This window comes from Mizuhopecten yessoensis, unplaced genomic scaffold, assembly GCF_002113885.1.
Source record: "Mizuhopecten yessoensis strain PY_sf001 unplaced genomic scaffold, ASM211388v2 scaffold9301, whole genome shotgun sequence".
In the NCBI taxonomy this organism is placed as follows: domain Eukaryota; kingdom Metazoa; phylum Mollusca; class Bivalvia; order Pectinida; family Pectinidae; genus Mizuhopecten; species Mizuhopecten yessoensis.
This window is the reverse complement of record NW_018407979.1, coordinates 510,123-525,951: the sequence shown is the minus strand read 5'-3', so window position 1 is coordinate 525,951 and position 15,829 is coordinate 510,123.

The window sequence follows — 15,829 nt, the reverse complement described above, 5'->3', positions numbered from 1 at the left end:
TTTCATGCAGAAATCTCGTCTTCATTAGACCATGCAAGTCTTGAGAGAGTATTACAAGTCCGTGAAATTGCTCCCAACATTCCACGGATAAAGGTGGTCCATGTCTCCTTTTGATTTTTTTTTATCGCAGACAATGCTATGTTATCATCTTCACTATCAGAAAACGACAGGTTCTATTAACAGAAGATGGGAATATATCGTACAGAGTTTATAAGCAATCACTTTATACACTTCCGGTTATAGTAAACAGTACAGGAACGCAATTTCCGGTTTCTTATATATGTTTTCCTGCTGTTCTAAAGGAGGCCTGCTGTACCTGACCCAGCAAACGACTGAAGTATATACCGGCTTCATCTGAAACAGTATTAACAATAGGGGGTCATTATCAGGCACGCCAGCGGTAAGCGCACATGGCGGCAGGTACGGAAGATCGGATGATTACACCACATAGAACATCCCCCCTCTGCGAGGCATGTCTGCATCTCAAGGATTCTACAAACACGTATAACAGATACAAAAAGCATCCCACATCTTTCATTTAACATAGAAACAATAAGTAATTAAATACCATAAAAGCTTTGAGCCATCTAGGTAATTTATCTTATAACTAATGAAATACATTAATTCATGAACTTTTGTCTCAAGCCACTACCAAGCAATATATACCGCAGCTTCAAATCAAAAATTAAAATATACGATCTCAAAGTCGAAACGAAAACACCACAGAGGTTACATCCGACCAAAAGGAAGACATAATGACAATCCCCTGCTTAAACCTCGAGGCAAAAATAAGGTAACCACACTGAACATTAGATGTCTATATTTTCTGTTCGGTGTAACTTTTAATTTGCATCGAACTTCATTTGTATGTTTATAAATAGGAGTTATAGTATTGTTCAGTGGATCAGGATGTAATAACAAATTCATGATGCCATTTTTTAAAACTGCTTCCTAACAATGAACAAATGGTATGGGCCGTGCTATCCAGTACTTTAAGCGAGCGATTTTAATCAGGTCGGTATGGTGGGACCAACACCCACTCGACATGCCTGGCTAGGCCTGCAAGCACTAAAACCTGACTGAGTCACGTGGCCAGCGACCTTGTTTGTACACGCCAGTTCGGTGGTCTGTTCGGCTAGGTCGTGTCGTCTGCTATACTGCTGGCTGGCTGGCTGGCAAAGACAGCGTAGTATGAGTGTATTTCCTTTCCTTGTGGCAAACATTCCAGTTAGATCTGTGTTGGCCTAGCTTGCTATTGATCTCAGATAGGCGACAGACTAGCACGGAGTTTCTCTGTAATGTATTCACATGTATTTGTATATCAATTTTCTTGTACACCAGCTTCCAGAGGTAGCATAAGGCACTGTACATAGATTGAATTCACATGATATCACAAAAGTGTCATAGCCTGGGTTTTCGAATTGGACAGTCATAATCACGAATATTGATAACGCATGCTTGTATTTGTCTTTCCGTAACGCCTTAGATCTTCAAATGATACAGACAATAATAATACATTTTCTATTCGCTAAGCTGCAACCCTACATTTTCCTACATCTTTTATTAACAAGAAAGTACGCGTTGATTATGGCTGCAAACAGTGAACCTTAATCATTTTGACATTTACACAGATGACGTCACAAATATATGACATCATAAATATCTACACAGATGACGTCACAAATCTATGACGTTATCAATAGCTACACTGATGACGTCACATCTTAATAACACTATCAATAGCAACTGCATCTGGAAGGTTTCTTTTTCTTTACTTCTGCTGTTTGAAAGTATACACTCAGACAGCCATTTTATGTTTGAACACTAGAAAATGAAGCAGTGTGAACGCTTCCGGCCAAAAGTGGTACTAAATAACAACCTAAACATAGCAAATACTTTGAATATGTGAATGATACCTGTAACACACGAAAAAAAAAAGGCGATCCCCTCATTGTTTGATCGACATGATAAAGTGTGAAAAAGGCCGGGTTACTTCGAATCAAACATGTGCAAAATTGGATGACCTAACGGCTAATTTATATATTTCTAAATTCTGGTAAAAACACAATCAAAATATCCATTCAAATGTTCATTGAACCTTAGATCCAGAGAAGAGTATGTGTGATATTATCTATAGGAGTGACTACCACACAAAGGAGACCCACGCCGATGTCTGCAGTGTTTTCTACCTAACGCCCCTGACGATGAGTCATCACAGGCATTTAATGCGGGAGAGGTTTACGACGGATCGATTATAAGCGCCACACTACATAGGGAATTCAAGTGATGGAAGTTGCTGCAGCTTAAACATACCAGATGTTGAGGATGGAATAGCGCTGTAGAATTGAGGTTCGAGAGGTTTACATTAACTGGTACATAGAATAAAATGTAAGGAGAAATAAGGAACAAAGACGTTTCTCAGTATTATAAACCAACAACTTTTATTATAAGGCAAACATATTTGTTAGATTTGAAGTCATGTTCGCTTTAAGTTCAAAACGTGAATAATGCTTTCATGGAGGGACATGGTCGATATCAAAGCCAAAATAACTTCCCAACACATATTTGAATGTAATACATAATTATTGTGCTAATAGTTGGTTCCAATTTAAAGAATACATATTGTGTTCTGTCTTACAGATATGTTAACATCCTCCTATATGCCAGTGCTCGCATATACATTTCCTCAGCATCTGTCTTTTACGAATAATAGTATCTAGATATGTTACTCTTCTTTTGAACTACAAATACAACTCAAAAAGTTATGCAAAAGCATAAAATGAACTATTCACTCGCATGTATTCATTTCTTTTACAAATAAGAAAGCTAAGAGCATGCCTTCTTAAAATTGATATGATTAATCGATTTAATTCAGAGGAAACTCTTAAATTGCAAACAGAAGCAGAAACAGAACAGACCGTTGATGTCAAATGGCGGCATTGTAATGCTCTAATGAGGAATTCATTTGACGTAATAGTGGCGCTTGCCAGATGATGTCCAGTAAGAAAATGACATCTTACAAACCTTAATAATACCCTTCAAAAGTTTCTACTTTACCACCCTACACAACAAGCACATTGCAAACGATCTTATCTAATATGACTCCTTTGACAATACTTCACCAACTAGCTCGTCGCCGCACAGTGAAGTGAGACCAGAATTTACCTGATGCCTGACTTAAAATGTAATATTCAACATAGTATGGTAACCTTTAGTACTACTGACGTGTCATAAATAAACGAAATGGTGCAGTAAAGTGTTTACTTAAATCAGCTTTGTAAAACTACAAATAAACTTAAACTAATTTCACAGACTTAAACACCATGTTGTCATATCAAACCAATCATCTAGCCCCCTGTAATGGAAGTCATGTCACGAATCACTGTAGAAGCCACGCTTGTAATTAATAGTTTCTCGCACCCATTCAAGATATAAGGGGATTTCCACAGCTTTTTAAACTCTGTTTGATATACCAGAGTAATGGGAAATCCGGTAACACTGGTCATAGTTAACCGATAGCTCTCACAAAAGATACTAACAGAAGAACCAAGACCCTTTTGTGTGGTAGCCCAATAGGTCTAAACAATAATTAAGTACTTTTCCGAAAGGTGCAAGTGATTCGTAGATAACAAATGAGTTCTGGTCGTTAATGTCACACCACTTACCACAGTGAAACATATCGTTTAAATAATCGTATAGCTTAAACTTGTCAACATGCGAAAGGATCAACGAGTGGGACTTTTTCTGGCTTGAAACAAATGTGGGATACACAACATCGTATGTGTGGAAGCAGACAGCTCTTTAAAACAGTCACCAACGATGTAGTAAGTGAGTGAGGTTGGTGCGGTTACCTAGCAACACACTGAGGTAACGATACAATGTTGATATCTTAACACAACACAAAAATTACATATTGCGTAAGTACTGGGTCCCATACAGGCGGACAATTTTTCAATGCCTTTAATGTAAGGAGACCCAGACAATCCAGACGCTAAAAGTTGACATGGTGACTTCCCCACATGTTGGAACCCTTTTGTATGCTAGTATAGATTAATGACGACAGAAAAACCGGGATAAAATATTATTACGATTTTGCAGGTGAGATATGCAATTCTATCAACTCGATAAAACTGACATCTTTCACACTGTGACAGATATCCAAAGTGGTATCTGTCATAGTGTTTAAATATCGCTTTTGGTACTGACCAATCAGAACGGCATTTTCTATTTACTTCATTCAAAGCCCCAGATTTTCGGTTCATATATAAATGAAGCGAAGGTAGAATTTGTGGTCGCTTTGGTACTTTTTTGTTACATATACTGAGGTATTAATTTACTTAAATAACTTATCTTATTTATTTAAGTAAATCTTACCAAATAAAACGAGAAAAAATCTAGAATTGTGTAGAGTACCTCATTCAAGATGGCGCACTGACGTGTTTTCAAGCGTAACGTCATTAGAACGTAGCGCCAAAAATTACGTTATTAAATGCCGAACTGTTTTGATTCAGTAAATTCCCGTCGTGTAAATAGTTTTAAATTGTAATAAATATTATAATTAAATGTTTCCCATTGAATGCCATACATATTTTTCACTCGCTTGACAAAACATACCGATATCTTCACTCCTGTTCCGCGTTTGTTTTGGTATTCACTCCAGAAATCTAATTTTAATTCCGATCGAGTTGACGCTTTGGTAGTTTTGTCTTCTTTTTACATGTACTTATATTTGCATATTTACTCGATTATGTCCATACATTTATCAGTAGCGTTCGCATTCAATTAAGATCACATGTAAGAATTTTGTTTCTATATAACAAGACACATAGATGGGTGTTTTCTTTCCGTACAATTGGGCGATGGTAAAATTCAATGTTCCATTATAATATTGAAAATCGCTAGGATAAAGTAAAGTTGTATTTCAAACAGTATGGTTGAAATCTAATCAATGTGATTATGTGTGATCAAGTGTTAGTACATCACATGATAATTTCTAAGATTGCTATTGGATAACTACCCTTGTTTTATTTGGTATAGTTCGCATCCGCCCTTGACGCCGGGAACTAACGGCTCGAGCACTATACCACCCCAGACAACACTATAAGAGAACTGTTCCCTCAGAAAAGGGCCATAATAGAATGATAATTAGTTCATAGTAAAAAATGACAAGTCCTATCCCTAACTTGACTTTCAAAATACCGTTCACAAAGACATTCCTTGCGAACTTTATCATGTGGAATACATCCAACAATGAAATACCTACTTCGGATAGTTGTAGTCGATTATCACGTGACCTTGGTTGATTTAAAGAGCACTGACACAGACAACCATTAAGAGAGCTTTCATTCTTAGTGTTGAGGACAGATTGTGTTGGATTTAAAATGAACACTATGAAGATCTTGGAAGAAACATTGGCTGTCTGCTTCATTGATTTCCCTCTGAATACAGCAAGTGTTTTAAGGTTCATATCTCACATCATACTCACAATAAAATTTGTTATGTACATCAACAACAATTTAAAAAACCTGATATTTCTTTTCATTGGATAGTTTTTATTCCTACGATTTCTATCATGTTTATTGCAGATTGCCAACAGTGCAATTCAGTTTAGTAGACCAATCATGGTTCAGATTTATAGAGAAAAGGTATGTCGTGTGTTTATGACGTTCATTTAAGCCAATTCTCCAGCAACTAGTGTGTTTGTGCGTACGACGTACATTATATGATGATAGCAGAGTTGTTTAGAGAGTCTCTTAAAAGCTTTATTAAGAAATCCATATTCACCCGGAAATCTGTCCACATTTTTTGTACTTGTCATGGGTACAAGATCTCGCCAATGGGAATGCGAGAAATAAACAAGGGAAATGTATATTGATTTTATTTCGTCAATAATGTTTTCAAAATATAAAATGCCTGTAACAAAGATCGCCAATTCGTGCAATGTTGAATTTCTGGGGGTTTTATGGTTGCCAGGTCTGTAGTGTTGCTAGCCGATACCACGAAAAGAATAATACCGAAATAAGTTCCCAATCGACAAAGTGTACAGTAACGTTCTTCGTAGCAAAGTATGGTGGCATATTATTGCCATCGACTTTCGACTTACGAGTTACCTATGTCGACGTAATTTTTAAAAGATGCCAACATAATCTATGAATATGTTACAATAACGTTTAAATTATGTCAACATATTTTTACATTATCCGAGATAATTTTGCCGGGATATTTTCACCTAAGTAGGTAACTCGGCCTTTTGTCATAGTGATGCTTAGATGCGACATCGACTTGCCAATTATTTATACAAAACAAAACGAGAAGTTAACCAATCATTCTGCAAGAAATTATCACGTGGCTTATATTGCTCATATACAAAACCTAAATTAAGGTTAAATCGTGCTCAAACCTACTTATTATAAGCTATTGGTACATCACGTGATAATGTTTGGAAAATTAACTACCTCTCAATCGACAAAGTGTTAAGTAACGTTCTTCGTAGCAAATCTATGTATATTGACAACATTCGTATACTATACAAACAAATAAACACATATGGTAGCTTTTGACGAGAAGTTTCTTAAAGAAGGTTTGGTTTTATCGTAATTGAAAATCGCTACAAAGCAAATGAATATGGCCACGTGATTTAAAAAGTACTCTCGTAGTTAGTCTGCAAAGAACACCGGATTCGTTGAATTTAAAAGTGGCTGCACAATCGTTCCATTAATAAATGGCGCTACAAAAAAATGAAAAGATAAACGTCATACAAATATCTACTGAAGTAGAATAAGAACAAGTCATGGATCAGATCCTCTATGTGTATGGATGGCGTTACTAAAAGTTTATCAGATTATAAGCAACTGGTGCATTGTTCATACCATTATATAAAGCACTGTTGAATTTGACTGCGATATATTACATTTTTTATTCACTTAATGCTTATATTTGAGACGCTTTCAAACATCACTATCTTCACAGAAAGTAATAAATAGAATTGAGTGAAATGCTAGTAAATACAGAAAGTTCGTGGAATTTAACGTGTGACATTTAGTTGGCCCATGACCTATTCCCGGCTCGCGGACCTTCAGCCCATGGACTTGATATATGTAGCTTGGGTCAATCTGGGGTCTGATATGAAGACGGTCATGTAATAACCCCTAATAATAATATATGATATATTTCATCAAATCTGTGAAAGTCTTAAACTCATCGTTGATCAAGGACAAAATCAGCATGCATTGAACATGTGGATGTATTGCATCTGTCATTCATTTGTGATGTAGACAGCTAACTCTCAACTCAGAGGTAAGATTTTTAAGTCCAAATTCCGCACGAGTTTTTGGCCAATGCTAAACATCATTACGCTTAGACCGAGGGTTGATGTTGTTTTTGTCTGTATCGCACAGGAATGATTGATTACCCCCTAAACTTTCTGCTGTGGAGCGTTCCATGTTTAAATGACGAACACAACGCACCCGCCATCGTCAATAGCGCGGGTATGATGTGACCAAACTGATGCCGTGATACAGCAAAGATGCTATCTTTTGTTTAGTGGCGAATAAAAAGTGTTGGACCTTTCTTTCCCTAGATAGGCAAAAATAGATTTATCTCTTCCCCAACAAAAGCTTGAATGTATCTGTGAAGTGTAGCTGGAAGCCATGTCACGACCATAGAAGCTTCATTTTATACTTCACTCACGTTATACCACGGCCACAAACTTTGACACCATAACCCGATCTGTTATTCTGGCTACACTCCATGCTGATGGTCCAAAGCTTTGCAGTGAATGAAAGAAAAGATACCTAAAATAATCAATCTTGTCTATTGAATATCCCCAAAGCAAAGTCTCACAGAGGAAACTCCCGATTACGCAACGGGTTTTGAGGTCAGTCCAACCGGTCTTTAAAACGATGCCTTGAGAACCAAAACGCCGGTCCTTGTTTCATAATGATGTAGGCTAATATATTATAATGTAAGCACAACATTAACAAAATGAGTAAAAACTTTTATTAAATCAATGTCAACGTACAAGCCTTACATGTCTGAAATTGAACATTCTGAATGTTTATGTCATGCCCGACACAAACAATGACAGGGAGGAACATAGAAATGTAAAGCATACTTTTCCACATTTATTTCACGTATAGAAGGATTTTTAACGGCTGTACAGTGAAACGTAACACACAGTATGAATTACTTTACTACAGGTAAGTCGCTGTCAGGTTGTGTTGAGAGTTTGACTGGAGGTCAAGGTCAGCCATATTTTGTAAGTGTCACTCTTGTTACTGATTTAAGATCACTATATCCTTATAGATGACCTAGTTTCTCTCTTGTTCGTTTAGGTTTATTTGTAAAAGCACGGAGTTTGTTTATCTTATTCAGCTAAAGCTAACTTGAATCATTCTGAGCCGTATAAAACAACTGGTCCCATTTCTATCATTTCAATACAAATTCAATTCAGTTTCAAACAAAACGCCAGAATCGTTACAAGAGAATTTTTTCCGGTTTGACAGTATGCAACTTTCGTTGTTCTCATAGTCATCCTTTAAGAAATATTAATGACACTTCCTTTTTTTGTCTTAAGTCATTACGATCGCTTATTTTAACAATAAAAATGATTCAGTTTCACTGTAAAGCAAATGTGCATACATCCTGAAATGTCTTGACAAGAATAAAGTTATCAAATGATATGATTTCTTGCAATTTGTGAAATGTTTTTCAGTAAGGCTCAAAAATATACATTTATAAGTCGTTCATGTATATGATTAATAAGGAATGACCGATGAGAGGATAAAAGACTAGGAATAGCACAAACCTGACAATAGATTGAATAATGTGAAATAGGAAAAGTGTACAAATATGGATTTATAACAACGACAGCTCAAAGTTACAAAATCCAAACACAAAGCCTAACGAAAAATATGGCAATTAAGGAAAATACTACAACAGGATAGATGACAAAACTCTCACAAAATAATGGAACGGAACCTAGGTGAACGGATAAAGACTTTTACAGCAGTAACGGAAATTAGATGCTCCAGTAGATGTACATCCTATTGTAACGGAACCCGTGTGCCCCAGTAGAGGTACATCCTACTGTAACGGAAACCGTGTGCCCCAGTAGAGGTATATCCTATTGTAACGGTAACCGTGTGCCCCAGTAGAGGTACATCCTACTGTAACGGAAACCGTGTGCCCCAGTAGAGGTACTTCCTGTTGTAACGGTAACCGTGTGCCCCAGTAGAGGTACATCCTGTTGTAACGGTAACCGTGTGCCCCAGTAGAGGTACATCCTATTGTAGCGGAAACCGTGTGCCCCAGTAAAGGTACATCCTGTTGTAACGGAAACCGTGTGCCCCAGTAGAGGTACATCCTGTTGTAACGGAAACTGTGTGCCCCAGTAGAGGTACATCCTACTGTAACGGAAACCGTGTATCACAGTAAAGGTACATCCTATTGTAACGGAAACCGTGTGCCCAAGTAGAGGTACATCCTACTGTAACAGAAACTGTGTGCCCCAGTAGAGGTACATCCTGTTGTAACGGAACTCGTGTGCCCCAGTAGAGGTACATCCTGTTGTAACGGAAACTGTGTGCCCCAGTAGAGGTACATCCTGTTGTAACGGAAACTGTGTGACCCAGTAAAGGTATATCCTGTTGTAACTAAAACCGTACGCCCCAACAGATGTACATCCTGTAAGTTTTCACCTCACACCTCGTAGATGTACCTCCTGATGAAATTATATGCTCCGTTACAGAAAACTTCTGCTGTAATAGAAACCATGAACTCAATAAATTAGCCTCCTTCTGTAATAGAAACATTATAATAAATGAAACAAGGCGCTCCAGTAGAGTTTTAATTTTCTCATTATAGAAAATAAAGTGTTTTAGTAGAGATTCCTCTTGTTGTATAGAAACCTGTTGCTTAAGAAGAGAGACCTTCTGCAATAATGAAAACCTATTGTTTAAGTAAGGGTTTTTTACGAAACATGTTGACTAGTAAAGATACCGTCCATTATATGGGAAATCCTGTTGTAACGGAAAGAAGGTATACGGAAACCAAGAGTTCCTAGTGCTTAATTAGTGGTTCCTCCCGTTGTTATAGAAACCATGTACTCCAGCAGAAATTACTTGGAATTTAAACCAAGAGTTTCAGTAAAGAAACCTCTTGCGAAACCAGGACTCGTATTCATGAAATCGTTCTCATGCTCAAGCATAGATTCTGTGCTCAATCGATTTTCTTGTAACTCGCTTAAATCATGTCAAACGATTAAAAAGTCAAATGTAAACATTAAAAACAGTTTTCGGGCTTAATTCTCATCAATTTTTTCTTCTAAATCATTGACATAATAACATTTTTATTAATTTATAACGAAAACAAGAAATTCGGCTTGAGCTCAAAATCCATACTTGAGCATGAGAACGGTTTCATGAATACGGGCCCAGGTGCTCGCGTAGAAATACCTTCTGTCATAACGGAAGCCTATTAAGGTTCACTGCTTTGGCATCAGAAACTAGGTACTGGAACAGAATTACTACCTTAGGCTTTGGAAACCAAATATTCCAGTATTGGTTCCTTCTATTGCAACGGAAACAATGTGATCCATTCTCTTGTTTCGACAACAAGCGCTTCATTAACGTACCACCTCATAACGGGAGGCAAGGACTCTTTCTGGTAAAAGTTCTTCCTTTTGTAACGAAAACCAGGTCATCCAGTTGGTAAGCTCTGTTGTAGACGACCTGTCTGGTATAAAGGCAAACAAAACTCTCCATGGAAATACATCTTGTTGTAACGGAAGTTAGATGTTTTATTGGAGCACTTCCTCTTGTTGTAACAGAAACAAATTGCTCAATTAGATGTTCTTCCTTTTGAAACGAAAATCACATGCTCCTGGTAAGGAACACCCTTTGGTAAATGAAAGCAGGTCAACAATTATATAGATATACATGTACCCCCTGTAAATAAACTCTATTTTGCGAGATGTTCAGTTTAACCTTACTTCTCGTGAGAAATGGCAATGCGATCTGAAACATCTCGCGTACCTAATCTTGCATTGGTACATTATTTCAAAAACAAATGTCTGATTCTTTTAATTCCACTTATTCCTATTTAAAATGAATCATGCAGTTGTATTATTAATGTTGTTTTTTAAAGGACTCTGTCGTTTGATTTCAGGGCTCTTCATTCACGCGTCCGCCATTTTTAAATATCACTATTCTTCACGGGACTGTATGCGTAGCTGAGCAATTTTCTCTTTCAACGCCCGAGCTAGGCAATATCGATAGACGGGAAATACGATCATATGGTTACCTAGCAACGCCGGCAGGAATGCCACATGAAACTGACATTTAACAAAGCGAATTGCGTCGTCTGCTATCCTGGTCGAAGGATATGAAAACTGGTTATATCATAAAAACGGATTTACAAAATACACATGTAGCATTTGAAGCCGGTGCTGGATGGCTTACATATTGTACGAGTTCTGCCTTTAAATATTCTGAACCATAAAAATCAATTTTCAATTTCACTATCAGTTGCAAATTCAGCAACCTTCACCCAATTGACGGACCCGTGTGTCTAAGGCTTAATGAGGCTTCAGAGCACCTCCGATATCTCCCAATCTTTATTTTCACTATGACATTTTCTGACTGAATTTTCTCTTACCCGTTTCAGTAAACACCTACCGCTGGAGCTTGCAGTGACCATTACACAAACTGCTTTTCCTTTTCTTAGATAACTGTAAATAAAGGAATACCTAGTAGTATGTTTACGTGAAACCTTGATACACCAGAATCAATATCACGACGATGCCAGTCTTCAAAATATGACTGAACTCAAAATCGATTCCTCATTCCTTCATGTCACACATCCATGAAAACCTTACACTTTGAACTGCTATTTTGATTTTGTTTAACTTTCCTCTTAGGGGAGATTGACATTTTCTTGATTCGGTCGTCAATGGTACGTCCTTTGCTACAATCTTATGAAATGTATCTGGTATTTCTGATAAGCAATTACAAGAAGAGGACATCATTTTGTGTGACGTCATAATCGTACAACAGGTCAAAACCGTATTTTATGTTCATTTAACTGTTTTAGCGCTGAAGCAGATAACAAAAATTAGATATGGTTTACGTTAACACACACAGGTGTAGCTTAAGCATGAAATGACAGATTTGTAGCCTACTGCATCGTACTGGTTTAAACGCAATATATAGTACTGCCATTATCTTGCTTGTGTCATTTTCCTGAAATATTGAAGCCAAGGTATCATTAAATGTTAAACATCAGATGATTCATGTAAGAAAATGTCGTTATCGCATCATTCGGCATACCTAGTACAATGTTATAACACTATATTATGAAGTTGCATATACTTCCGTAACTAAGTAAGCCTAGGACGTAGAACACTTCTAGTAACATCTGTCTCCCTCTTCCTATCATCAATCAGTGTTGATCATGTTAATATGTGAAACCCTTCTCAGTATTGAAGGGCGTCGTCTGCTAAAGAAGTATGGAAGTCTGGTCATCCCTACCTTGGGAAATTGTATGTGTAAGGATCTGCCAATATTTGGACTATCATGCATAGGTGTATAGCTGATATGAGATGGTGTACCAATATGACATTTGGATGAAGACAACAGAAACAACCCGGATGTTCGTTATTAGCTATATAAAGAACATCCGATTGCAGTTATAGCAAAGAATGCTCCCATTAAATTCTCTTCATTTCGTTTTCGTCAGATGGTCAAATTCCAATAACTTTATGAACAATGAAACATCTTCCATAGTAAAAGATATCATACGTTTCCATAATTGACCAGAATAGGATTTTTATGTGTGAAATTTTATTTTGTTAAAATGATCATTTGCTTTTATATGATCCATCAACCACAATAACATCGTACAGTGCCATATTGTAAAATAGGGGTAAATGGAAGGTGAGAGAGACTGGATGAAAAACGAGATGCTGTTTTTACAGATTGTACGAATAACGATTTCCCCCATATCTGAGCCGTGGACAAAGAATAGGGACGGGCTGCGCGCAGACAAAGCCCAAGTCAGTCGGGAGCGATACGTAGAGAGTCCGCTCTACAGCGTGAGGCATATTAGTGTTGCGTAGCAACGGTGATAGGAGTGGGGGCTACGAGGTCACGGCAGTATGTTATGAGCCAGGGCAAGATGTCGTCTGCTAGCTGAGAGACTGTTCGCCTTGGTTAGTAGTGTCCCGTCTTGTACATCCGATATAGGTTATGCCGAACATCCAGCTGTACTAATGATGCGTATACAGTAACATATTTATAGAAGTAGATGGTTAATCTTGATAAGAGTCAACATAACAATTGAAAACACCACAAGATGATGTAACAATGAAATGTATTTGTCTGTATGTAGCTGAAAGAATCGAATCGCGATAACAGGGACGGGTGATATTACATATTGTTTTATGTTCGACATAGCCGTTTAATATCGCATTTGCACTACGTCATTAATCTGTAGGGTTGCAAAACGTCTGTACTATATTTCGATTGGCTGAAATTGTTGAGTTGTTGGATATTCTGAAGCAAACATGTGTCAAACTACAGAACCTGATGAAGACATTCATCGAAGCCTTAAATTTCACTGTTAAATGTTTTTACAGATGGAGTATTACATATATTGTTTAACGTTCGGCCTGGCGGTTTGATATCGCTTTTGCACATCGTCATTAATTTGCAAGGCTGTAACGAATCTTAACTTTATTCGATTGGCTAAAAATTGAGTTGTTGGATATTTCGAAGCGAGCACGTGTTAAACAATGAGAATATGATTAAGACATTTCTTAATGACTTTCATCGTGAAATATGCACATTTTCGCCTCGTGTTTTTTCGGCTTGAGCAGGAGAGAAAATACACTACTGGGCGAAAATTTGTTGCAACAAGAGCGCGAAATATAAACGAGGCGAATTCGCCTTAAAAGGTTAAGAAGGTAAACAAATAACGGTTTTCAATATTACAAAACGCATTCCATTGTTTAATATATTAATGTAGTGCGTTGTTTTTTTAATTTCATCGAAGTTATCTGTAATTTTGCTTGCGTTTAAAGTATAGAGAGGTAATTAAGCAGACCTCACACACTTAAAGCTTAAATGTCATACGAGAAGATGCAGTGAAAAAAACATGTATATGAAATGAAACTGGCTACTTCTTATATAGTTATTATATTCAATTTCGTGTTTCTATCAGTTGAAATTCCTTGTCAAACTATTTTTTCATGTCTAATTAATGTTAATTATAATGTTTAAACTTTGTTTAGAAATGAATGAAGCATATCGAACGATTCTCATAGACAGAATGTTGGGATCACTAAAACATTTGATCAAAAATATCGATATCTTGTTTCTGTATTATTTAAAACATAGTCGGTATCAAGGCACTGCCGTAGTATGAATTACTCTTGGCGAAAGGTCAAACGAACAACTCACATGGGAGGCACTGTGATTGTTTAACCGTGGCTTTTGCTATCCACCAGATGTATGCAATGCATAGCAGCACTGCATGAATGTTTGAACGGTTCAGCAATATCTGTGAAGTTGAAGCATCGGTAGAAATTCGCGGTAGCAGCAACAGTCGCCATTAAACACGAGAACATGACTCCCAGGCATCCAGATAACTATCTAAATGGCCATGAAGGCAAAGACAACAAATATCTCATAAGTTGCAACATGTTACAACATGGTGTCACCTTCATCTCTCATTGCTAATGCAGGAGGAGAGATGTCCATTGACTCTGTCAGGCTGTCCATGCTTGTGTTCTCTGTCGCCAATATTTTCTTGTTTTCGTATTTAGGGTGGAATCTCCCCTCGTGCCTCGTTATGGCAATTAGTGACTTCGAACAACAATGTCACGCTGGTATGCAGAGTCTATCTCAAACAGAGGGAATGTTTTACCTAATAGACGCCAGAATCAGGTGACCGTAATTCAAAAAAAAAATCAATAGTTCTGAACATTAAATATTAATAACATTACAGTAACAGTTTGTTTGTGTAATATAAGCGCAAAGTTTTCGAAACAGACTCTAACATCCAATCGACAATTGTTCGACCTTCAAGAAAATGCCCACAATAAAGCTTTAATGATTCTTTTCTTATCCTAACACACAGGGGTGTCTAATACTTAACTCCCACATTTATATAAGCTGGATAATATCGACAAGAGAATATCGAAATGTCAACAAAACCATGATATAAGAACTGCAGTTTTGAAGACAAATTTTACCACGTGTGAATACTACCGATCAAACGCTTTCACGGGCAGCATAGTCTACCTAACTAGTATGTCAGTGAGTACTGGGCATGTCTGACAGTGGGGAGTTATTCGGTTCAAATAAAGCAAAGAGTATCACCTATTTAAACAAGCATAGAGAAAGGTGTATTGTTTGTATAATACATTATAATGTAGTATACCTGATGTCGCGTTATAAACCTACTGTCAAGAGGTAAAGATTGAACATCTGTCATACTAAACCGTTAGAAGTACGGTATCGGGCAACAGGAATGTTTTCCTAGTGGAATATATTAAAACATGAAAATCTACAACTGTGTCCGTCATCGAACCCCAACGCCGATACGAACAAACAGCATTACAGAAGAGCTGAGGAGATATCAAAACGTATCAAAGCTACGAGGAAACAGTCAAACCTGTCAACTTATTCACCCCTGAAGACACATTTGAAATCTTCCATTTCAAAGGTTGGAATAGTTCATTATGAAATTTCAGGGGTGAATGAGTTACTGGTGTTACACGTGTTTGACGGTTATGACAACCATTAAAAGAAGCAACGCATATTGTACTGTA